The following is a 26,766-nucleotide window of genomic DNA, read 5'->3' on the forward strand; positions in this document are numbered from 1 at the left end:
GGGAATGAGGCTTGGAGAGGTTATGAGACTTGCCCATGGAAACCAGCTATGAACTGGAGGAAGTGGGACAGAAACAAGAAATTCTGGCGCTGAAGCCCATGCTGTTAGTCACACTACTGCAAGTTTTCTAACTCACAGCTACATACGCAGCCAAACACTGCATGATCATCCTTCATTGAAACAGTTTCCCTAACTGATGCCTAGTTTATGGAATAAATAATGATTAAGAGAACAGGCTGTAGAGTCAGATTGCTTAGCTTTTAATTCTTACTCTGCCACTTACTAACTGTACGACCTTAGCCAAGTTACTTAACCTCTCTGAACTCAGTTTCCTCCTGTTCCAAAATGGGAAAAAAATAATGGAATCTTCTTCTGGGGATGTTGGTGAGGATTAAACATGCTAAACAGACCATGTACTTAGTATAGTGCCATGCACCAAAGGCTCGATAAACATTACTGATTATCAAGTATTCTTATTCAATAAGGACTCGACATTCAGTTGTCTGAGGAGATATCAAGACATCTAATAACTAAGGTATGCTGGGTGAAGTCTGTGGAGAGATGGCATTTTGTTGCAAAGAGAAAAAGGCGAAGTACTTAAAAACAGGTGCTTGAGGCAGCAGGTTCAGCTGAACCCGTCACACAGCTCCCAGCCCTGTGGAGTTATTATATTATTCCTTTCCTATTAAAGATTCACATCTGGATATAAAGTTCAAATGCAGACTTTGTCTGAACAAGGGTGCACAGGAGCTGCTTCCGCAGATATCTTGGCTGCTGTTCACGGTGCCCGGGTTTTATGTCTCCTGTTTTCCCCTGAATTATTTATCCTGAGCATCTGTGTTACATTATCTCCACGTAATGGCACAACAGAAATGGGAGCATGGATGCTCCCTTCTCATCCCCCACTGATAGCGACTGCGCCCTGCTGCTTCCAGGTGTCTTTCCTGTCTGTCTTCACTCACTTATCCAGCCATCTCTCTGTCAAGCGGGGCACATGCCTTCTCCTTGGGGGCTGAGTGAAGCCAGCCTCCAGACAGCTCAGGGATAACAGGACGTCCCAGCTCCACTTAAAGATAAGGCCAATTGATCTTTTCCAAAAGCTCCACAGCAACTCTGATTGCCTAAGCAACTATACTGCAGGCTGAATTTTTTTCAGTCACCAAAATATAAATGTCCTCTGCACGTTGGCTAGAATCCCATGGCCCAGACAGAATCAGAAACTTCCTGGAGACCATGACAATTTGGCAAGCTATTTCAGAGGGTCTCATCTAGAGTTTCTACAACAAACCTAGAAACAGTAGTGACAATTTAACAACTGCTAATATTTATTATGCACTTAATATATGCTAGGAACTAAGTCACATGCTTTATATTGACTCATTTAAATTTTACTACAACCCTATGAGATAGGTATCTGATCCTCATTAAAAAAAAAAAAAAAAAAAGGAGGAATGTAAGGTTCAAAGAAGTCAAGTGACTTGCCTAAGTTCACCACTGAGTAGGCAGCTGTCATGCAGGGACTCTGGTCCTGCTCCTTGCAGCAGAACGCAGGATATGGTGAGGCCAAAAAGGAACACCAATGGAGCCATGGATAGGGGAGTCATACCACTATATTCTCTCTGGCATCTGGGTTGGAGACACAGGAAGCAAGAGCCATACAATCCGCAACCCACCACCGTCCACTTCTCTGCCAACCAACCCACCCCCTAGCATAGCCATGGCAGTTATATTAGTGGCTAATGGCTAACTGGTAACAGCTGATGGCCAACTAACCACAGCTGATGGCCACTGATTACAGCTGATGGCCATCTAATAACCGAGCCAGCACCTTTCCACATGTACCCGAGAGCCTGGAAACTGCTCTCTGGGACTTTGTCCCCACAGCAGCCCATGCTCTTTCTTACTATTTTTTTATTAGTGTTTGCACAGTGTGTCTTTTGTCTTTTGTCAGCTTTTTAATTTTAACTAATTTGTGTCTATATTTATGGTGGTTTTCTTGTAAGCAGCATGTAACTGAGTCTCATATTTTATCCAATTTAACAATCTCTGAATTTTAATTAGAATGTGTAGACCCTGTGCATTTAATGTGATTATCAATATGTGAAATTTACTATTTTACTATTTATTTTCTATTTGACCTGTTCTTTGTTTTTTTCTTTTACTATTTCCTTGTCTTCTTTTGAGTTGACTATTGCTTATTACTTCATTTTATCTCCACTGTTTGTTTATTGTTTCTTCCTCTTGATTTTTTTAGTGGTTCCTCTAGAATTCACAATGTGTACCTAACTTGTTAAAGTCTACCTTCAAATAATAGTATATCACTTCATATCATCAGAAAATATTCATTCCTCCCTTCTGTCTTTTGTACTGTTACATATTTTACTTCTTTGCAGTCTATAATTCCCATGTTATTATTTTTGCTTTAAATAGTCAAATACCTTCTAAAAATGCTTAAAAATGAGAGAAAAATATTTTGTGTTTACTCACATATTTACCATTTTTGTGTTCTTCATTTCCTCATGCAGTTCCACATTTCCTGCTGGTAACATTTTCCTTCTTCTTCTTCCTTTTTAAATTAAATTTAGTGGGGTAACAGTAGTTAGTAAAATTACATACGCTTCAAGTGTACAATTCTATAATACTTCATCTATATACCTGTGGGGGCAGAGCCCCAGAAAGTAGTTTACAGGCTCTCGGCCTCACGTGGAAGGGTGCTGGCTCGGGTAGTAGATGGCCATTGGCTGTGGCTGGTTGGCCGTTGGCTGTGGCCGGTTAGCCAATTGGCCACTGATATAACTGCTGTGGCTACAGAGGAGAGCCGAGGAGAGCCAAGGAGAGCGGAGGAGAGTAGAGGAGCAGAGTGGAGGAGAGTGGAGGAGAGTTGTCGGTCGGTTGGCAGAAAAACGGACAGCAGGTCGCACGTCCAGTGAACCCAGCCTCCAGTGAGACTGTGGTGGTATGACTCCCCTACCTATGGCTCCGTGGGTGTTCCTTTTTGGCCTCACCATATCCTGCGTTCTTGTGTGAGGAGCGGGAGCAGAGACCCCGCAGGCTGCCCCGCCTGACAAATGGCACAGCGAGCAGGGTCTCCCGCACGACAATACCACATTTGTTTTCCTTCTTCTTGACAGAAGAATTTACATGTTCTTGTAGAAGACATAGTGCTGATCTGTCTGTAGTTGATCCTCTGAAGAAATTGGGTGCCAGTGTCAGCATCAGGAATCACTGTGTGGCAGGTGAGGTGGACCATGTTGAAGCGGATAGCTGAATCACAGCTGTAGAGATTGTTCACACATACCCATAAGCTGGAAACCTTGGGTGAAGTCTGGGATGAGGTCCTGGAGAGGAGGTCTCCATCAGGAAGCCCAGTTCAGCACCTTTTGGGTCTCCTTGTCCTTGAACGGTCCTTGGCTAAGACTGAGCTCAGATCGCAGTAATATTTCAGGAGTCCCTTTCTACTCTACCTACATCTTAATGACTTTCAGGAGCAGATGATTGAAAAGTGGGGGCATCCACCAGCCAGCTGGGTCTTTCTATCAGCTAAAATCCAAAGAATGGGGAGTGTCTTCTACAAAGGAGCTGCCTATCAGTTCTCCAAGGACCAGGAACCAGTTCAACCTTAGGAAATCTGTTCAGTGGTGATCATACTGCATGTGAAACTGGGACTGGGGCCAGGTACTGCCATGGCCCAGCTCCAAGAGCTAGTGGTGATTATGATGGATAACAATAATAATGACAAATCACACAAATCAAGGAATTGGTAAGAACCAAGCCCTGATCTAAAAGCTTTACAGACACTACTTCATTTAATCCTGATAATGACCCTACAAAGTCGGTCCTACTATTTGTAATAATTTCCACTTCTAGGACACAGAGAATTTACATACCTTGTACAAGGCCATATGGTTATTAAATTGAAGAACACTCTCAAATATTACTCTAGAAAGCTTCTAAGCAAGCTGCCCCACTTCCTTCTTCACAAACTCCAGTATCTTCAGTGTTTCTCCCTACTGACTCCCAAGAAGCAGTGGTTCACTTGGTTCCACCTGGTCTGAAAGGATCTCATTCACTTGGAGGAAGAGGAAGGACAGTGAGGCTCAATGCTTCAGGTCTCAGTTTTGGGTTCTCCACATTGACCAAGACTTCAGACCTCTATTCCCCTGGGGGGTGTAGGTGACAGGTAGACGGTGGCTATGGAGTTCATGTTTCTGTATTTCCCAGCAGCTCGGCCATGGACCTGCAGATTTTGCAACTCCTGGCCTAGCTAGGCCTCCAGCATTCTAGCAGCAGACCCTTCTGGAGGACTTGGCCCTCAGAATAAGTGGTACTTGCACAGTCGTGCTCATAAAAACAGGCACAACTTGTAGAGTTGAGTTTTTTCAGGAAGCAGAAGTCACAAAAGGACATGGCCCTCATGGATTTGGGAGTCTAAGTTAAACAGGCCACAATTTTCATTGGGTTGGCATTCATAGAGGAGAGACCTGGGGCCCATCCTTAAAGAGGAAGTGTTTCTCTCATAGCAGTTTAATGGTCATTCAGGCCATTTGAACCATGACATGCAGAAGCAAAAGCTGAAGTGTTGGGATACTAAGTCCCTTCAGGCAAATAGGGAGGAGATCCCAGACCTTCAACTTATGAAGCTTGCAACAGTGACTCATCTGGAGCTGGCCTTGGGGAAGTTTTGGGATTTGGACCATGGAGACCAAGGCCAAGACCTGCTTCTGGATAGGACATGGAACATCTCACGTGAAAGGAAGAGAGGGATGCTGGGATCCCATTTCCCTTTGGTCGCTGAACATCTTCTCTCTCCTTGGGGACTGCCTGCAACTCAACTTATTGATATCCCAATTCAAATCTCACCTGTCACAATACTCTTCCTGTAACCCTCAAGATGGCTGGGCTGGTGAAAGGGAGTCATGGGTAAGGAGAAAATGGGTGCCATTTGCCAAGCTGTTGATATGGGCAATTTTGCTGCTCATCGTATCTTTATTCCAGAACCTCTGTCCTGGGTTCCATACACTCAAGTAGGATTTGATAAAATTTTACAGCAAAGAGAGGAAATAGTATCTACAAACAACTTTGGGTATGAATGCCAGCACATGTTACTAACCAACCACCTCACTATCTATGATTTATATACATTTCTAAGACTGTGGGTAAGGAGAAAGAGAAATATATATGATGATATGTATTCTGCTATTGTTAGCCCCACAATACTTTCAGCAGCCCCCAATATAATGTTGTCTGTTGAGGTGTTGTGACTCTGATATAATCTCTCCTGTCATAGCAATGAGATTTTTTTTAATGAAATGACACATAATGTAGATTTGAGTAATCATGATTGGTGACTAAGATCAATAAGATAAACCAGTAAGGTCCCTTGACTTGGACAAGAAGGACCTCAGCTCTGAGACCCTCACTTTAGAGACCTTTATTATCAAAATACTGACAAAAATACATCTCTTAAGAAATATGTGGGTCTTCTGTCACTTAGAATCAGCCCTCAGTCCTGGGCCCATAACCTTAGTTATTCATTCTTGTGGCTGACCCTCTTCAGGTCTAGGAAATGGCTTCTCTACAACTCCTGTGTACTAAAAACAAAAAACTGATAGCTTCCAAATCTTGTAAAGATTTTTGGGTAGTGACTATGAAATGTGGAGAGGTTCTGAGAGGTAGGAGAGCTTAGATAAAAAATAAGACAAATTAACTCCTATAAATTTTCTCAGATTGTGAGAATGTAACCAATTTTTGCATACAGAGGTATCATTTGACAGGTGCATGGAAAGATGTTCAGCATCCCTAATCATCAGGCAAATGCAAATCAGAACCACAATGAGCTATCACCTCACACCTGTTAGAGTAGCTGTTATCAAAAAGAAATAACTAGTGTTGGCGAGGATATGGAAAAAAAGGAAACATTTGTGCAGTGTTTGTGGGAATGTAAATTGATACAGCTACCATGGAAAACAATATGGAGGTTCCTCAAAACATTCAAAACAAAATTACCATATGATCCAGCAATTCCACTTCTCTGTTTATCTGAAGGAAACAAAAACACTAATTTGAAAAGATATATGCACCCCTATGTTTATGGTAGCATTATTCACAATAGCGAAGACCTGGAAGCAGCTTAGGTATCTGTCCATTAATAGATGAATAGATAAAGGAAATGTGGTATAAATACACAGTGGAATATTATTTGGCCATAAAAAAGAGAATCTTGCCATTTGTGACAATATGGGTAGAACTTGAGGGCATTATGCTAAGTGAGATAAGTCAGATAAAGACAAATGCCATATGATCCCTCGTACAGGTGGAATCTAAAACAAAACAAACAAAAACCAAACTCATAGATACAGAGAGCAGATTGATGGTTTCCAGAGTTGGGGGTTGTTGGGTTGGCAAAATGGATTAAAAGGTAGTCAAAATGCACAGACTTCCAGTTACAAAAGAAGTAAGTACTGGGGATCTACTACACAGCGTGGTGACATTAGTAAGTAACATTTTAGTGGACATTTGAAAGTTGCTGGGAGAGAGTAACTAACACTTTAGTGGACATTTGAAAGTTGCTTTGAAACAAGATTTCATCATAAGAAAAAATATATTGTGTAACTATATGTGGTGATGATGTTAACTAGACTTCTTATGGTGAATCAGTTTGCAGTACATACAAATATTGAGTCAGTATGTTGTACACCTGAAACTAATGTATGTCAATTATACCTTAAAAAATGAAAGGAAGAACTAGAATTCTAAAAAAATAAAAAACAAAGAAGTTATCATTTTCCATTTTCTGGATACCCTTGGTTTTCTAGTTTATGGTTCTGGAGATATATGCAAATTAACATGGTAGTCACAGCAGTTGTATGTGGCAGGTGAGGAATGTTTTGCAATATTGATCTATCAATATTATTCCTAACTGTGTATGTATGTTGATCTAGTCTAGATCTGTCATGCATGAACTGTGTCACGGGTGCTTTATATTGACTGCTAGGTGAATACTGAAGCCTAACATTGCAAATAGTATTGATTTTAAAAATGTAGATAGGATAATTTAATTGAAATAACACAGTATAAGACTAGTTTTAAAAAATAATTTTGAGTTACAATTTATAATTAATATTTTACCTCTTAATTTTAGCAAATACTTCTGCATAATTAAGAAAAATAACTTTTTACATGCATTTGAAAATGATTTTGAGTTTAATTTTTACGCTTAATTTAATTTATATCTCTGATGAAATATATTAAAAATGTAAGTGGATTAAATACTATTATATTTCATTTTTTAATTCTTTACATTATGACTATCACCAGAATATAAAATAAGTGAAAATTATGATTATAACAATATAATTGGTAATTCTGCTGCACTGAAGGCCAGAAAATATTTTTTTCAAAAAAATATAATCATTTAAAAATTATATCTTTTTTTATTACTCATGTAAATTTAACTATCTTAATAATGAACCATCCAGAATAGTACTGAACAATAATTAAATTCAGTTGCTTTTGATATTCCACAAACTACCAGTCATATAGAGAAGCTACCTTTACATTTTTTATTTTGTATAATGAAAATGTATTTGCCAAGGTAAGAGGATAGATTATGTTTTATTTAATAGCTTGTTAGACTGATTTATTACTTAAACACCTAGAGCTATTGTAGGTGGGCTTCCATTTATTCTCTTGCCCCAGACCCCACCAATGTTAGGGTCATTAGTGAGGGAAACAGAATTCTTTGCAAAGGCACAATCTGTGACATGTGTCTCTTGAGAAGTGACCATGACTATCTTCTGAAGGGACTATTGACAGCGTTGTCCCCTGGATCACTCGCAGCCAAATACTTTTAACTTAACATGAGCAGGTCCATTTTTATAGCAAAAAAGTTGTGGACACTGATTTAATCTTCAATTAACCTTGACCAATTTAAAGCATTTTAGGGTTTAAAGAACTTGGAATTCATTTCAGCAAACAGCACAGTGAATGCAGTTCACACATCTTTCACTGATCTTGGAAAACCTCAGGGACTTGCTCCACGGCTGGCTTCCCCAGACCAAAGGGGTCTCTGTCCCTGTTCAGAGGCCCCTGCCCCCCTTTTATTTTTCCCCTGGACCTTTATGAGTCTTGGCCTCCTCTCAACATCAACATTCTCCTGCTGTTTCCATTCCTCCTGGGCTCGCTCTCAGCCTGGCATGAAGGTTTGTGCCCTGGGTGATCTCATTAAGTCTCTTGCCATGAAAAAGAGCGAGGTGAGAGCCACTGAGAGACCTTGTCACTCCTCCTGGAGCAGAAAGATGGAAATAACTCGAGTCAAGTAGGTAAGTGTCCCAAGGCAAGAGGGGAACTGGACTGGTACCAGTTCTTCTGTTGCAAGATGAGGGTTGAGGGCAGAGGTGTGGGGAACCCCAATTATGTGTGCTTTCTGAGGATGAATAAGTTACTGGGGTCACTATAATAAAGCAGTTGGCAATTACATAACTGGCAGGATAACGTATCAATATATAAATGTGTGTTTATTTTTGTTGTCATTTTCTCTCCACCCATTCCAAGCAAGTATCCAGAGTCTTTGTATTTTTGTGCTGAGGAAGTTTACAGGGCCAAATAAGAAGTGGCAGGAAGGCGACTCTTTCCTTTCTCTTCTGAAAGCTTGGGCTCATGGAAAATGGGGTGTTAGGTATCTCTAGGGATGGGAAGGGAGAGGTAGCTGTCTTTGAGGACAGCAAGGAAAACAAAGACAGTGTTAATTTTTTCTCCCTAGACTGGGAAGTGGATGTAAGTCAGGATGCCCCATGAGCGGTAGGACCAGTGGGACTGGTGCCTCACCTCATGACAGTTTCTTACAGAGGCCTCAAAACCTGAAGGCATGACTTTCAGGTCACACATCTCAAGACAGGCTTTAGAAAACTGACCCCGAGCTCTGGGATTCCCATTCTTGGCTGTGGCCCCAAATATGACAACTCAGTTGTTGGTTTTAAGTGACTTTGTGGGTGTAGATAATGATGACATCAGTAGTAACTGGTGTAGACAAAAACAAAACAAACAAACAAAGACGGATGCTCTGTTCATGACCGGGACTGAACCTCCAGCCAGTCCAGTAGAACAAGGGCTTCTGGTTGAATGAATAATATAGAAAGTTCCCACATATACCTCACCCAGTTTCTCTTCCAGTACCATGGAACATTGGTCAACAGTAAGAAGTGAACATTGATATATTACTATTAACTAACCTCCAAACTTTATTTGGATGGCACCAGCTTCTCCACTAATGCCCTCTTTTTCTCTTCCAGCATCCAATCTTGGGTATCACATTGCATTTGTTTTCAGGTCTCCCCAGTCTCCTCTGATCCATGACTGTTTTTCAGTCTTTCCTTGTTTTTCATGACCTTGACAGTCTTGAGCAGTACTGGTCAGGTATTTTGTAGAAGTTCCCCCGGTGGGTTTTTTTCTGATGTTTTTCTTATGATTAGACTGGGTTTATGCATTTGGGGAAGAAATACCACAGAAGTGAAGTGCCCTTCTCTTCACATCATATCAGAGGGGTCATACGTCAGTACTTATAGATGAAGACTTATAGTCATTTATACATTCATATATAAAAGGAGTTTAGACAATGACCTAAGAGAATCATTAATCATTAAAATTGAAGCTCCTGCAGTCTTCTAGGTTGGTAAACATTTTCAGTGAAACTCCTCACAGAGCATAGATATTCCCCTGTGATTCTGGGACTATTTAGATAAGGATTTCTTAAGTATCTGAAATCTCATCAAAATGAACTTCCTTACTTTCTGTACTATTAATGGTTCTTTTGGCCAAATAAAAGCAGTTTTGTTTGAATCTTTAGGAAAAAGAAAATAAAAGTACATAAACCCCGAAAATACCATGTATCAGGGGCTCAACGCAGCATTCTCTCATTATGGTTTCCAGGATACAATAACTCATTTACAATAACATATCTAGCCTGGGTTTTAATAGCATAAAATAAATTTAGAATTTATGATAAGAACCACAAGAAGGACAATGACCAAGGTTATTAAAAACAATTATTCCAGACCTAATTTTCACAACTTTCAGCCCTCAGCTTCATCTAGGTCACCATGTAGGCATTAATCAAAATGTTTCCTCTAGCTGCGCAGGAAACTGACCCACGAATAATGATTGATGGTCCCTTCCTAAGGATTGGATGTCTGTCTCCCAGAGAAGCCGAACATCTGACCAGGGCAGAGGGGACTCACAAGGCTGAGCAACTGTTCAGCACCAAGCACACATCTGTTCTGTCAGGATGACACCCCACCTTTCTTTGTCACATGTCATTACTCTTATAAAAGAGTTCCTGGATATTGACATACATCTCCTTCACTGGATACAGAGAAATCTAGAGACTTTACAGAAGGGGTATTGGCTTCATTCTTATTAGTATTTTAAATGGATGTGTTCTGTTTCCTAAGAAATGCAAAGACAGATAGTCTTTAAGTAGACAGGTTTTGGTGTGGAATAATGGAGTCATTAGAACACAAGAGAAGTTTCAAGAGGTTGAGGGATCTGTAGTTATGTGTTGTCCCACAGAGCAATAATTCAGTGTACTGTTGGTAGCTTGGGGGCATGGGTGCCATCTTTTATTTTATTCTGCCCAATAAGCACTTACACACCACTTGCTCCCTCCTCCACTGGGTAGGGAGATATTTGTTTATTCCATACTGGAGTCACTGTCATTAATGTCTTTCCATTCCTTTTCTTTTTATTCACAGGAAACAGTTTGATAGTATTTTAAAGGAGAAAATAATAAGCGATGTGTGCAATGGTTAAAACACCCAGTGGATTTCAAAATGCCAATTTCATTGCAGTGGGTGTGTGTCAGTTCAACATGAGTCAGGCTAGGCTTGGGCAGAGCTATATAGAGAACAAATCTTAAGAATAGGGAAACGATAATACTAGTGAGTCAACCCCTAACTGTGTGCTGATTTTAGATAATGAATCAGTTAACCCCTGATTTCCACAAATGCAAATCTTATGCTAAATGAATTTGGCTTATACTAATAGGCCTGCCAGGTGTAATTTAGGTTGAGCCACTAACACAAAGATAAAATGAAAATGCATGTTGAATTTTGTTCCCTAAAGTAGAAGAAGGAACCATGTGGTTCATGCTCGAGTGTACATTATAGTCGTTCATGGCAGCACTTCTATTAACATGGGTCAACGGAGCTGGAATGCAGCATCTATCAGCATCCGCAGTGCAGTAAAGAACATCTGGAAGACAAGATCACAATGTGTTGGGATCACTGTTTTCCTCCTCACTCGCTTTGCCACTGTGGAGGCTCTCAGGGAAGCCCTCTGCAAGCTGAGGAGATGAGAATACCGTCAAGACCAAAGCCAGTTCTCCAAAGTTCATCTTTTTGGAGATGAGAATACCGTCAAGACCAAAGCCAGTTCTCCAAAGTTCGTCTTTTTGGTGAAATACTTTTCATATGTTGTTCAAGAGGAGGAGAACGGCAAACTGATCAGAGAAATATTTTAAGATTTAGGAACTATTACCTGCCCATTCCCTTTAAAAAAAGGGTGAGAATAGCAACATTGCCAAGTTGAATATCTTAAGTATATCTGGCACTTTCTGAAATTACATAGATGGACATCACTGGTAAATCCCAAATTCAGGGTGAAAAATCAAAGCAAATTCTTATTTAAAAACCTCCAGTACAAACATGACTTGAATCTATTTTCCATAGTTCCTAAATCACATTAGAAAACACTTGGGGAAAGAAGTGGACTTTTTCATGCCTCTGAAATTTCACCCACAGCAAACACAATAGAAATACAATGTAATACCCCCCAAATGTGCATATGCTCTGATTTATTAATTCTATTTATGGGTCTCTATCCCACAGAAATATCTGCTTAAGTAGATAAAGATGGATATACATGAATGTTCACTCCAGCATTATTTTGTAACAATAAAAACTTGGGAACAACTTATGTCCACTGATAGAGAACTGGCTAAATAAATACGAGGTTGGGCAATTAAGTTTGCGAACTCATCCTAGAAAAAGTGCTACACACCTTATTGCTGAATATCACTATGGTCACCTTCAAAGTACTCCCCTTGGAAATCTATGCACTGATGCCAGCGCCTAGTCCACCCTTCAAAGCAATTTTGGAACTCTTTCTCTGGAATGGCCATCAGAGCTGTCATCGTATTACCCTTGATGTCCTGAATGTCATCAAAATGTCTTCCTTTCAATATTTCCTTTATCTTGGGCAAAGAAAGAAGTCATTGGGGGCCAGATCAGGTGAGTAGGGAGGGTGTTCCAATACAGTTATTTGTTTACTGGCTAAAAACTCCCTCACAGACAGTGCTGTGGGAGTTGGTGCATTGTCGTGATGCAAGAGCCATGAATTGTTGGCAAAAAGTTCAGGTCTAATATTTTCACGCAGCTTTTTCAGCACTTCCAAATAGTAAACTTGGTTAACTATTTGTCCAGTCAGTACAAATTCATAATGAATAATCCCTCTGATATATTAAAAAAAAAAAGGTTAGCAACATCGTTTCAACAAGTTTGTGAACTTAAGTTTCAGACCTCCTATGGTATGTTCACATAATGGAAGCCTTTCCAGCAGTAGATCTACACTTTCTAATATGGAGAAAGGTTTGTGATTTATTACATGAAAAAAATGGATACATTTAAAACCTGTATATAGCATAATCCCTCTATTAAAACATGTGTATGTATACTTACATGCACATAATTCCATATAAATACAGAATAAAAAGTTTGAAAAGACATTGCTTTGAATTTTAATAGATTTCTGAATATGTACATTATGGGTATTTAAATTTTTTTATTTTTATGTAATTTGTAAATAGTTTTGAATAATAAGCATATGTTACTTTTTGTAAAAATAAAATGAAGATTAAAGCCTATACAAAGTTCACAGTACCGAATTACAGATCATAATTGCTGATGGGAGTGTAGACTTTATGAAATGTTACCTAGTTCAAGAAACTCTTCCATTTTACAGAAGAGGAAACTAAGACCCAGCAGAGAAATTGAGTTATCCAGTACACAGATTTTTTACTTTCCCCCCAACATTCTCCCAAGTTAACACAGGGCAGGTGCTCAGTTAACAAGTTGATTGATAAAATTGGTTGATATTGACACGCAGGATCCTAGGGCAATCATGGTCCACTGTTGAACTGCAGCAGAGAATTTCACATTGGGAACAGAGATGGGTCAGTTTTCCTTCTACACCAATCGTGCAAGCCTCTGATTCACTGATCAGGACATCTTTTTGGATAGAAAAGGAGTTGATAAAAATTGCTAATGTAAGATTTCCTTTGGGAAATGTATTTAATTACCCTGAACTCACTTGCAATATTTTAGCATTCATTGAGAGAAATATTTTCCAAAAATCACATTTTATTTAGACCTTTTTAATTATTTTATATAAAGTCCATCTTGATACAGGGGTGAGAGATGAAGTGGATAATAAAAATATTCTAGATAGAATTATTTCCCCTCAAGTTTGGGGTATAAAATAACATGCAGTTGAGAAAGAATTTTGGTAATGAGGAGTTTATGAAATTATTTTCTATAAGGGGGCAAAAATGCTCTCAGCAGAAGCTCAGATTCCAGTCGCATGCTCAACATTGGGTTTATGAGGCTGTTTTTTGTTATCTCTTGATGATGGAGCAGCCAAACGATTGGGGAACAGCCTGTTGTAGCTTCATGATTGTCAAAAGACCATTCAACTTTTCAATCTGAAATGGAGCAGAAAGCTCTTGCATTTTGCACAATTTTCCAGTTCAGCAGTTCACCAAGAAATGACCATAAGTTATGGTAACCAGTGATAGCATCTTCTGATATCTTGCCAAGAACCAAAAGTCACACAACCCTGTGCATCTTTATCAAAGAATTAGCAGAGACAGAAAATAGCCTTTTTCTCTTTTTTCTTTTTGTCTTAACTTCAATGGCACTGGACATCAATGGAGTTGTTTGCACATAATGAGGGGAAAAAATAACTCTCTCTGGCATCTTTCTTGCCAACAGCTTACTCCACAAATAATTGTTCAGAGAGAGAAAGCTTTGTATTTATTAGGTAAATCAGAGCCAAGCCAGGAGGTGTTTGACAGGAGACGTTTAATTTCCTCCTCAGTAGGACATCTCATTCAATAGACAGTGGCTCAGCCAATCCTTTATCCCACAGCCAGCTATAGAAAAGTGGTGTGAACTGTAAACTGATTGCATTAAGTAACCAGAGCGTCAAACTCTATTGTTCTAGGTTTGTTTTTCTTTATTTTTTTAAACCTGCAGAATGAGTTATCTCCACAGCAGTGTGACTCACATGTTCTGCCCTTTACCTTTCAGGACATTATCTACTTTGCACAAAACGGTCCAGTGTAAAAATTGTTAGTTCTAAAACATGGTTCAAATGCCATTGCTCAGTGAGGATAATTTAACATTTTCAGTATGGTGGCGGCCCGTTAGCTCAGTTGGTTAGAGCGCATTGCTCTTAACAACAAGGTTGCCGGTTTGATCCCCACATGGGTCACTGTGAGCTGCGCCTTCCACAATTACACTGAAACAACTATATGACTTGGAGCTGATGGGTCCTGGAAAAACATACTAAAATACTTTTAAAAGGTTAAAAGGAAATAAATAAAATACAATTTTCAGTACATCTAATTCTTTTGAAAATATGTGGTCCTAAATACATAAGAACACTGAACACGTGATTGAAAAAGCTGAATGAGAAGTGTAGCTTAAGTACAGTCTTCCCTATATACTTTGTTATATACCAATATAATGTTTTCCGTCAATATAATTCTGTGATATAGTATAAAGAGCTCTGGCATGGAAGACAAAAGACCTGGGTTCTTGTTTCAGCTCTGACTCTTAAGTAGCTGCATGCCTTTGAACAAGTCACTGTGTTCGTTTTCTATGGCTGCTGTAACAAATTACTACAAACTCAGCTGCTTACTACCATACATTTATTATCTCACAGTTCTGTAGGACATATGTCTACTCAGCTCAACTTGTTTGCTCTGGGTTCCACAAGGCAGAATTCAAGGTATTGGCCAGACAGAGCTCTTATCTGAATTCTCTGGGGAGAACCTGCTTCCAGTCTCATTCTTTCTTTGCAGGTTGTTTGCTGAATTTAATCCAGGCAGTTATAAGACTGAGAGTTTCTTGCTGGTTCTCAGCCAGGGGTTATTCTCAGCCTTTAGAGGTCACCTACATTCCCTAACTCTTGGTTCTCTTTATTTGAAAGTTAGCAACCGTGGGTTGGTTGAGTCTCTCTCAGGCTTCAAATCTCTCTTGCCCTCCTGTTGCTTCATTGCTAACTCTAGACAGAGAAAAATTTCTGCTTTTATGTACTGGCGTGATTAGATTGGGCTCCACCCAGATAATTCAGGATTATCTCCCCATATCAAGGTACAACCTTAATTATATCTGCAAAGTCCCTTTTACTATGTAAGATAAACTATTTACAGGCAGGTTCTGAGGATTAGAGTATGCACATCTTTTGGGGGCGGGCAATTCTGCCAATCTCGCTATCTCTGGATTGCCTCAGCTTCTTCACCTCTAAAATAAGGGGGCTGAATGAAATTAGTGTTTCTCCAAGTGTGCAGAAACCTTCCTCTGGAAGACCAAAACATGTGTTTAGGTGGGACCTGAACCTGCATATGACATTAAGTCACATTGAATCACACATTGAGATTGTTATGCTCTGTCAGTTTCTTTCAAGTCTTCATATTAAGATAGGGTAAAAATCTGTTTGGTGCAAGTATTTCTTTTAGACTGCTCTAGTAATACTTGCTTATTTCCTTTCTCATTGGTGTGAGAGTTGACAAGAGGAAGAGAAAGAGGAGAGAGAATGGAACTCAGGCCCCAAGCTTGGGGTCTATTCTACCTACTTAAAATTAACAATGTGATTTTGCTTTCATTGTACTTATTTAACTGCTACCTTCTGTTTATGGCAAATTGACATTGGTTTTCCATTTATGATATTCATACAATTTTAATTTTAAAATCAATGTATCTAAAAGATAAAATGAGTTAATTTAAAGAAAACCATCAATAATAACAGATATATAAATAAGACCAACAAGGTGGTCCAAGATGACAAAAGATGAGAATATTTCTGCATTAGATGACCACTTAAGTTCCCTCAAACTCTGAAAAAGTCAATTTAACCAATAGGAAAATGGGCCAAAGCTTAAATAAACACTTCAAAATACATGCTAGCCACATGTCCAATGAACATATGCTTAGCTTTATTAATAAGCAGGAAAATGCAAATTAAAACTCTAACAGATACCACCAAACCCCAAAATTAAAAGATTTGGTATTACCAAATGTGGCAAAAATTTATAGCAATGGGTACTCACATGTACTGCTGAAGGAGAGTAAAGTGGTACTAGAGGGGAAAATTGTGAAAGACTTTGATAAGAACAAAAAAGGCTGCTATGTGTCCTGCCTAGTCCTATGACTAAGGATATAAAGAAGAAGCTACATTGCTACTGGTAAGAGGGGAAAAAACACAAAATGGGCTGGTCCCACACCCACATATGGTGGTTAAAAATCAGGAGGGACATCTTGGCTGCAGAGGTCCCCCCATGAGAATGAAGGGGTCCTAACCCCACACTGGGCTCCCCATCCCGGAGCACCAGTGCTAGGAAGAGGAGTCTTCACAATATCTGACTGTGAAAAACCACAGGATTCCATCCATCTGGGTGAGACAGAAGGCTACTGGAAACATAGGAGCTCTCTTAAAGGGCCAGCACACAGACTCACTTGCTCACAGGCACTCACCCTGGGCTCTAGCAGAGGGAAAGAGGCTCAGGAGACACTAGAGACATATAGGGAGAAACTGAGTTGTATGCTTTCAGGACAAGGGCAGGAGGGACAGCTGACATCTTTCCTGTGTTGAGGCCTTTCCCTGTGTGGCCAAATCTATATCTGCATTAGCCTCGTGAACTCCACTTGCTCTATCCTAATGACTCCCACAGACCCCGCCCCAACCAACTCCTGCATCACTGAGTCTCTTTCAGCAGCAGGAAGTCAGACTTGGTCAATGCAGTAATCCTTTGTAAAAAACTCTCAAAGGTCCACAGGCTCCAGGAAGGTGGTAGCTGATCTCAGTGTGCCCTGAGCCTTTTGTTGAGTGGCCCGAGGTTCAGCAAAATCTGAATCTGCATTAACCTGGTGAACACCACTTGCCCTACCATGGTGACTTGCCGAGACCCACCTCAGTTAACTGGAATATTGTCTGAGTCTCTTTCAGCAGCTGAGCCTTGCAGGCAGCCATCAGGCAGTGGCAGTCCTTGGGGTACTCTGAGACTTTTAAGTTGAGCTGGCCCAGGCCTGGTACTGGTGGCAGCAAGGCTCTACTGGCAGTGTGGCCTCTCCTAAGTTCCTGCAGGTCCAGCACCAGCAGCTAACAACCAAAGATTGCTTTGTAGCTCCTACCAGGTAGTACCAGGCCACTCACAGGCAGAGGCTGACTTTGGCCTGCATGGGAGCACCTCCCAAGAGGTCCCAGAACCAATACACCTGATGATTGGCTTCAGACCACAACAGAGCACTATCTGATTGGCCCCACAAGTGGCGCACCCAAAAGGTCATCTTGGTAGGCAGCAGAGCCCACTGGGGCGAATCTCGCTCTGAGGGGTCAGGCCCTATATAGCAATACATATGGAATGGTAGTGGCCAATCCTCATAGCCAGTCAGCCTGAGGGTCAATCATACCCATTAATGTGCCAATAGCAATCAAAGCTTAACTACAACAGGAGTGCACACACAAGCCACACAACGGACACTCTTGGAGCACCTGGCACAGGTGACCCGGGAGACTGTGCCACTGGGCCCCACAGGACACCTACTATATCAGGCCACCCTGACAAGACTGGGAGAAGTAGCAGATCTACTTAATACATAGAAATAAACACAGACAGGCAGGCAAAATGAGGAAACAAAAAAGTGTCCCAAATGAAAGAACAGGAGAAAACTCCAGAAAAAGAAGTCAATGAAAGGGAGGCAAGCAACCTACCAGAGACAGAGTTCAAAACAATGGTTATAAGGATACTCAAAGAACTTAGTGAGAATGTCAACAACGAGATAGCAAGCATAAAAAGTGACATAGAAACCATAAAAACAATCAGTCAGAAATTAAGATTACAATAATTGAAATGAATAATAAATACTCTAGAAGAAATCACCAGCAGATCAGATGAAGTAGATCAAATCAGTGACTTAGAAGACAAGGTAGCAAGAAACACCAAATTGGAACAGCAAAGAGAAAAAATAAATTTTGTTTAAAAGACCCACAAAAAAATTAAGGATAGTTTAAAAGACCTCTGGGACAACATAAAGCATAACATTTGTATCATTGGGGTACCAGAAGGAAGAGAGAAAGAGCAAGGAATTGAAAACCTATTTGAAGAAATAATGACTGAAAACTTCCCTTACCTGGTGAAGGAAATAGACATAGAAGTCCAGGAAGCACAGATAGTCCCCCCCAAAAATGAACCCAAAGAGTCCCACACAAAACACATAACAATTAAAATGGCAAAGTTTCAAGACAAAGAGAGAATCTTAAAAGCAGCAAGAGAAAGATAGTTAATTACCTACATGGGAGCTCCCATAAGACTCTCAGCTGATTTGTCAACAGATTCTTTGCAGGCCAGAAGGGATTACCACAAAACATTGAAAGTGATGAAAAGCAAGAACCCAGAACCAAGACTACTCTACCCAGGAAAGCTATCATTTAGAATAAAAGGAGAGATAGCTTCCCAGACAAGCAAAAGTTAAACTAATTCATTACCACAAAACCAGTATGATAATAAATGTTTAAAGAACATCAAGAAGGAGTGAGAAAAAAAGAACATAAATAGGAATAATAAAATGGCAAAAACTACATACCTATCAACAATCACTTTAAATGTAAATGGATTAAATGGTCCAATCAAAAGAGATAGGGTAAGAGAATGGATAAGAAAACAAGAGCCATACATATGCTGCCTACAAGAGACACACTTCAGATCAAAAGACACACACAGACTAAAAGTAAAGGGATGTACAAATACATTTTATGCAAGTGGAAATTTAAAAAAAAACTGGGGTGGCAATATCACACAATTTAGAATTTAATACAAAGGCTATAACAATAGACAAAGAAGGACATTTTATAATGGTAAAGGGATCAATCCAACAAGAGGATTGATGTTTACCTTTGTAAACATTTATACACCCAACATAGGTGTACCTGAATACATAAAGCAAATATGACTGACATAAAGGGAGAGATTGACAGTAATACAGTCATAATAGGGGACTTTAACACCCCATTAACATCAAGGGATAGATCCTCCAGAAAGAAATTCAACAAGGAAACAGCGGCCTTAAATGACACATCAGATGGATTTAATTAATATTTTTGGAGCATTCCACCCCAAAGCAGCAGAATATACATTCTTTTCAAGGGCACATGGAACATTTTCCAAAATAGACCTCATATTAGGCCACAAAACAAATCTCAATAAATTTAAGAAGATTAAAATCATATCAAGTGTCTTTTCAGACCACAATGGTATGAAAGTAGAAATCAATTATGAGAAAAAAAAACAAAAAACCTGAAAAAACACACAAACACATGAAGGCCAAATATCATGCTATTAAATAATTAATGGATTAACAATGAGACCAAGGAAGAAATGAAAAGATACTTGGAGGCCAATGAAAATGAAAATACAATAACCCCAAATCTGTGGGACATAGCAAAAGGAGCCATAAGAAGGAAATTTATAGCAATACAGGCCTACCTCAAGAAACATCTCAAATAAACAATTTAACTTTATACCTAAAGGAACTAGAAAAAGAACAATAAATAAAACCCAAAGTGAGCGGAAGAAAGGAAAATAATAAAGATCAGAGTGGAAATAAATGAAATAGATTCTTAAAACACTTTAAAAGATTAATGAAGCCAAGAACTGGTTCTTTAAAGAGATAAACAAAATTGAGAAACATTAAACCAGACTCATCAACAAAAAAAAGAGAGACGACCCAAATAAATAACATCAGAAATAAAAAAGAAGTGACAACTGACATCACAAAAATACAAAGGATTATTAAAAATACTATGAAGAATTATATGCCAACAAATTGGACAATCTGGAAGAAATGGATAAATTCCTAGAAACATGCAAACTTCTACGACTGAATCACAAAGAAACAGAAAATCTGAACCCACCAACTACTACTAATGAAATTGAATCAGTAATCAAAAAAACTCCCAACAAATAAAAGTCCTGGAATGGATGGCTTCACAGGTGAATTTTAGCAAACATTCAAAAAAGAATGAACACCTATTCTCCTGAAACTATTAGGTTGGTGAAAAAGTAATTGTGGTTTCTGCAATTATTTTTAATCTTTTAAACCTCAATTACTTTTGCGCCAACCTAAATATTCCAAAAAGTCCAGGAGAAGGAAGGGCTCCCACGCACTTTTTACAAGGCTACCATTACCCTGATTCCTAAACTAGACAAAGACATTACAAAAAAAAAGAAAACTATAGGCTGATATTCTTGATGAACATAGATGCAAAAATCCTCAACAAAATATTAGCAAACTGAATTCAGTAATACATTAAAAACACCATACACCATAATCAAGTGGGATTTATTCCTGGGACAAAGTTTGGCTCAATATTCACCTATCAATTAACATGATACACCACATAAAGAAACTGAAAAATAAAAATCTATGATCATATCAATAGATGCAGAAAGAGCATCAACATTTATGACAAAAATTCTCAGCAAAGTAAAATAAAGAAAACATATCTAAATATAATAAAGGCCATAAATGACAAACCCACAACTAATATCATATACTCAACTGAGAAAAGTTGGAAGCATTTTCCTTAAGGTCAGGAAGGAGACAAAGATGTCCATTTTCACCACTTTTATTTAACATAGTATTGGAAGTTCTAGTCGCAGCAATCAGACAAGGAAAAGAAATAAAAGGCATCCAAGTAAGAAAGCAAGAAATAAAACTGTCATTATTTGCAGACAACATGAAATCACATATAGAAAACCCTAAAGATTATACCAAAAAAGCTATTTGAACTTACAAATGAATGCAGTAGAGTAGCAGGATACAAAATTAATATTCAAAAATTGGTTGCATTTTTATTTTCTTTTATTTTTTTTATTATTAAATTTATTGGGGTGACAATTGTTAGTAAAATTACATAGATTTCAGGTGTACAATTCTATATTACATCATCTATAAATCCCATTGTGTGTTCATCACCCAGAGTCAATTCTCCTTCCATCACCATATATTCGATCCCCCTTACCCTCATCTCCCACCCCCACCCCCACCCCCCTTACCCTCTGGCAACCACTAAACTATTATCTGTGTCTATGAGTTTCTGTTTCTCATTTGTTTGTCTTGTTCTTTTGTTGTTTTTGGTTTATATACCACATATCAGTGAAATCACATGGTTCTCTGCTTTTTCTGTCTGACTTATTTCGCTCAGCATTACTCTCTCAAGATCCATCCATGTTGTCACAAATGTTCCTATATCATCTTTTCTTACTGAATAGTATTCCATTGTGTATATATACCACAACTTCTTTATCCATTCATCTATCGAAGGACATTTTGGTTGTTTCCATGTCTTGGCCACCGTAAACAAAGCTGCAATGAACATTGGAGCACACGTGTCTTTATGTATAAATGTTTTCAGATTTTTTTGGTAGATACACAGGAGAGGGATTGCTGGGTCATATGGCAATTCTATTCGTAATTTGTTGAGGAATCCCCACACTACATTCCATAACGGCTGCACCAGACTGCATTTCCACCAACAGTGTATGAGGGTTCCTTTTTCTCCACAGCCTCTCCAACACTTGTTTCTATTTGTCTTCTTGATGATAGCCATTCTGACTGGGGTGAGGTGATATCTCATTGTGGTTTTGATTTGCATTTCTCTGATGATTAGTGATGTTGAGCATTTTTTCATATGTCTATTTGCCATTTGTATGTCCTCTTTGGAGAAATGTCTCTTCAAGTCCTCTGCCCATTTTTCAATTGGGTTGTTTGTTTTTTGTTGTTGAGTTGCATGAGTTCCTTGTATATTCTGGATACTAGCCCCTTATCGGAGGCACTGTTTGCAAAATCTTCTCCCATTCAGTTGGTGGCCTCTTTATTTTGTCAATGGTTTCTTTTGCTGTGCAGAAGCTTTTAAGTTTCATATAGTCCCATTCGTTTATTTTAGCTTTTACTTCCATTGCCTTTGGAGTCAAGTTCATAAATGCTCTTTGAACCCAAGGTCCATAAGTTTAGTACCTATGTTTTCTTCTATGCAGTTTATTGTGTCAGGTCTTATGCTTAAGTCTTTGATCCATTTTGAATTAACTTTGGTACATGGTGACAAATAGCAGTCCAGTTTCATTCTTTTGCACGTGGCTATCCAATTCTCCCAGCACCATTTATTGAAGAGGCTGTCTTTGCTCCATTGTATGTTTTTAGCTTCTTTGTCAAAAATTATCTGTCCATATTTATGTGGTTTTATTTCTGGGTTCTCAATTCTATTCCATTGGTCTATGTGTCTGTTTTTCTGCCAATACCATGCTGTTTTGATTATTGTAGCCCTGTAATACAAGCCAAAGTCAGGAAGTGTGATACCTCCATTATTGTTCTTTTTTCTTAAGATTGCTTTGGCTATTCGGGGTCTTTTGTGGTTCCAAACAAATCTGATGATTTTTTGTTCTATTTCTTTAAAATATGCCATTGGGATTTTGATGGGGATTGCATTGAATCTGTATATTGCTTTGGGTAATATGGCCATTTTAACTATGTTGATTCTTCCAATCCATGAGCACGGAATGTCTTTCCATTTCTTTGTGTCTTCAATTTCTTTCAAAAATGTCTTATAGTTTTCAGCATATAGGTCTTTCACATCCTTGGTTAAGTTTATTCCTAGGTATTTTATTCTTTTTGCTGCAATTGCAAAAGGAATTGTTCTTTGTGTTTCTTTTTCTGAGATTTCATTGTTAGTGTATAGGAATGCAATAGACTTTTGTGCGTTGATTTTGTATCCAGCAACTTTACTGTATTCGTTGATTGTTTCTAATAGCTTTTTGGTGGAGTCTTTAGAGTTTTCTATATATAGCATCATGTCATCTGCAAAGAGTGATAATTTAACTTCTTCATTCCCAATTTGGATACCTTTTATTTCTTTCCCTTGCCTGATTGCTCTGGTAAGGACTTCCAACACTATGTTGAAAAGCAGAGGTGATAGGGGACATCCCTGTCGTGTTCCTGAACGTAGAGCAAAGGGCTTCAGTTTTTCTCCATTAATTATGAAATTAGCAGAGGGCTTGTCATATATGGCCTTTATTATATTAAGGTATTTTCCTTCTATACCCATTTTATTAAGTGTTTTAATCATAAATGGATGTTGTATCTTGTCAAATGCTTTTTCTGCATCAATTGATATAATCATATGATTTTTGTCCTTTATTTTGTTTATGTGATGTATCACATTGATGGATTTGCATATGTTGAACCATCCTTGTGCCCCGGGGATGAACCCAACTTGGTCGTGATGAATAATCTTTTTAATGCATTGTTGTATTCGATTTGCTAGAATTTTATTTAGGATTTTTGCATCGGTATTCATTAGAGATATTGGTCTGTAGTTTTCTTTCTTTGTGCTGTCCTTACCAGGTTTTGGTATCAGGGTAATGTTGGCCTCATAAAATGAGTTAGGGAGTACTGTCTCTTCTTCAATTTTTTGGAAGAGTTTGTGCAGAATTGGTATTAGATCCTCTTTGAAGGTTTGGTAGAATTCACTAGTGAAGCCATCTGGTCCCGGACTTTTGCTTTTGGGAAGGTTTTGGATGACTGATTCAATTTCGTTACTGGTGATCGGTCTGTTTAGATTTTCCAGTTCTTCATGGTTCAGCCTTGGAAGGCTATATGTTTCTAAAAACTTGTCCATTTCTTCTAGGTTGGTGAATTTGGTGGCATATAGTCCTTCATAGTATTCTTGGATGATCCTTTGTATTTCTGTGGTGTCCGTGATAACTTCCCCTTTTACGTTTCTGATTTTGTTAATCAGTGTCTTCTCTCTTTTTATCTTAGTAAGTCTAGCCAAGGGTTTGTCAATTTTGTTAATCTTTTCAAAGAACCAGCTCTTTGTCACATTAATTTTTTTCTATTGTCTTTTTGTTCTCTATTTCATTTAGTTCTGCTCTAATTTTTGTTATTTCCTTTCTTCTGCTGACCTTGGGTTTTACTTGTTCTTCTTTTTCTAGTTCTTTAAGGTGTAACATGAGGTTATTTATTTGGGATTTTTCTTGTTTCTTGAGATAGGCCTGTAATGAGATAAATTTCCCTCTTAAAACTGCTTTCACTGCATCCCAAAAATTTTGGTAGGATGTATTTTCATTGTCATTTGTTTCTATGTATCTTTTGATCTCTCCTCTAATTTCTTCTTTGACCCAGTCGTCCTTTAAAAGTATGTTGTTTAATCTCCATGTATTTGTGTTTTTCCCCGCTTTCTTTTTACAGTTGATATCCAATTTCAAAGCCTTGTGATCAGAGAATATGCATGGTATGATTTCAATCTTCTTAAATTTGTTGAGACTGATTTTATGTCCCAATATATGGTCTATCCTTGAGAATGTTCCGTGTACACCAGAAAAGAATGTATAGTCTGATGTTTTAGGATGAAGTGCTCTATAAATGTCAATTATGTCCATTTCATCTAATGTGTCATTTAGGGCTGCTATTTCGTTATTTATTTTCTGTTTGGATGATCTATCCATAGCTGTCAATGATGTATTTAAGTCCCCTAGTATAATTGTGTTTTGGTCAATTTCTCCTTTTAGTTCTATTAGTAGTTGCTTGGTGTATTTCGGTGCTCCCTGATTGGGGGCATAAATACTGATGACTGTTATGTCTTCTTGTTGTACAGTCCCGTTCACCATTATGAAATGTCCATCTTTGTGTCTTGTTATTATCTTTTTCACCTTGAAGTCTGTTTCATCTGATATCATTATGGCTACACCTGATTTTCTCTGGGTACCATTTGCTTGGAGTATCAATTTCCACCCTTTCACTTTGAGTCTATGCTTGTCCTTGTAGCTGAGATGTGTCTCTTGGAGACAGCATATGGTTGGGTTTAGTTTTTTGACCCAATCTGGTACTCTGTGCCTTTTTATTGGTGAGCTCAGTCCATTTACATTTAAGGTGATTATTGATATGTGAGGATTTCCTGTCATTCTATCTTTAGTTTTCTGGTAAGGTTGTGTCTCCATTGTTTCTTTGCCTTTTTGTTGTTGTCTATTATTTCTGTGTGGTGGTATTCTATGATGTTTCCCTCTGTTTCTTCTGTTATTTCAGTATATATTTCAATTCTGAATTTATTTTGAGTGGTTACCCTTAAGTTTATGTAAAAGAAAGTTTGATATTTATTCTATTTTCTTCAGCACGCTTACTTTCTCCATTCCCATATTCCGGTTCAGGCCTTACTCTCCCTCTTTTTGAGTTTTGGTTGCCACAAATTGTCCCTGTTGATGGTGGTCAAATAGCCTCCTTTAGTATTTCTTGTAGTGCAGGTCGTGTATTAGAAAATTCCCTCAGCTTCTGTATGTCTGGAAAGGTCTTTATTCCTCCTTCATATCTAAAGGATATCTTTGCTGGATATATTATTCTTGGCTCATGATTTCTCTCTTTCAATAGTTTGAATATTTGGTTCCACTCCCTCCTGGCTTGTAGAGTTTCTGCTGAAAAATCTGATGATAATCTAATGGGCTTTCCTTTGTAAGTTACCGTCTTCTTTTCCCTGGCTGCCTTGAGGATTCTTTCTTTGTCGTTGATTTTAGACAGCTTCAATACAATGTGCCTTGGAGAAGGCCTGTTGGGATTGAGGTAACTAGGTGTTCTATTTGCTTCTTGGATTTGAGGGTCCAGTTCTGTCCACAAATTTGGGAAGTTCTCATTGACAATTTGTTTGAATATATTCTCTGTTCCCTTCTTACTTTCTTCTCCTTCTGGCATGCCCATTATTCTTATATTGCTCTTTCTGATGGAGTCAGAAAGTTCTTGTAGAGTTTTTTCATTTCTTTTAAGTCTCAAGTCTCTTTCTTCTTCTATCTGTGTCATTTCCAGGTTTCTATCTTCGATGTCACTGATTCTTTCCTCCATCTGGTCAACTCTACTACCTAAGCTGGTTATTTCATTCTTAATTTCTTCTATTGAGTTCTTAATCTCCAGAAATTCTATTTGGTTCTTTTTAAAAATTTCAATCTCTTTCGTAAAATGCTCATGTTATTCTTTGATTGAGTTTCTGAGTTCATTTAACTGCCTATCTGTGTTTTCTTGTATCTCGTTGAGTTTTTTCAGAACTGCAATCTTGAATTCTCTGTCATTTAAGTCACATATTTCCCTATCTTTAAATGCCTTCTCTGGAGATTTTTCACTTTCTTTCTGAGCTATCTTGTTGCCTTGGTTATTCATGGCGATTACTGGTTTACTATTTCTTTTCTTAGACATCTACAGGAGTGACTTCTGCAACAGGTTCATAGGAAGAGGTCTTTCTTTTGTTTTCCAGTACTTGTTGGTAGAATGTTTTATTATTTCTCCAACTGCAATTTATTTTTCTTCTCCCACACGGTAGTACTGTTTTCTCTGCACTATTCTTGCTTCTCACACAATGGGGGGATTCCCTGGGAGACGGTCTTCTCCTCTGTTAATA

The sequence above is a fragment of the Rhinolophus sinicus genome, linkage group LG10 (assembly GCF_036562045.2).
Source record: "Rhinolophus sinicus isolate RSC01 linkage group LG10, ASM3656204v1, whole genome shotgun sequence".
Lineage (NCBI taxonomy): Eukaryota > Metazoa > Chordata > Mammalia > Chiroptera > Rhinolophidae > Rhinolophus > Rhinolophus sinicus.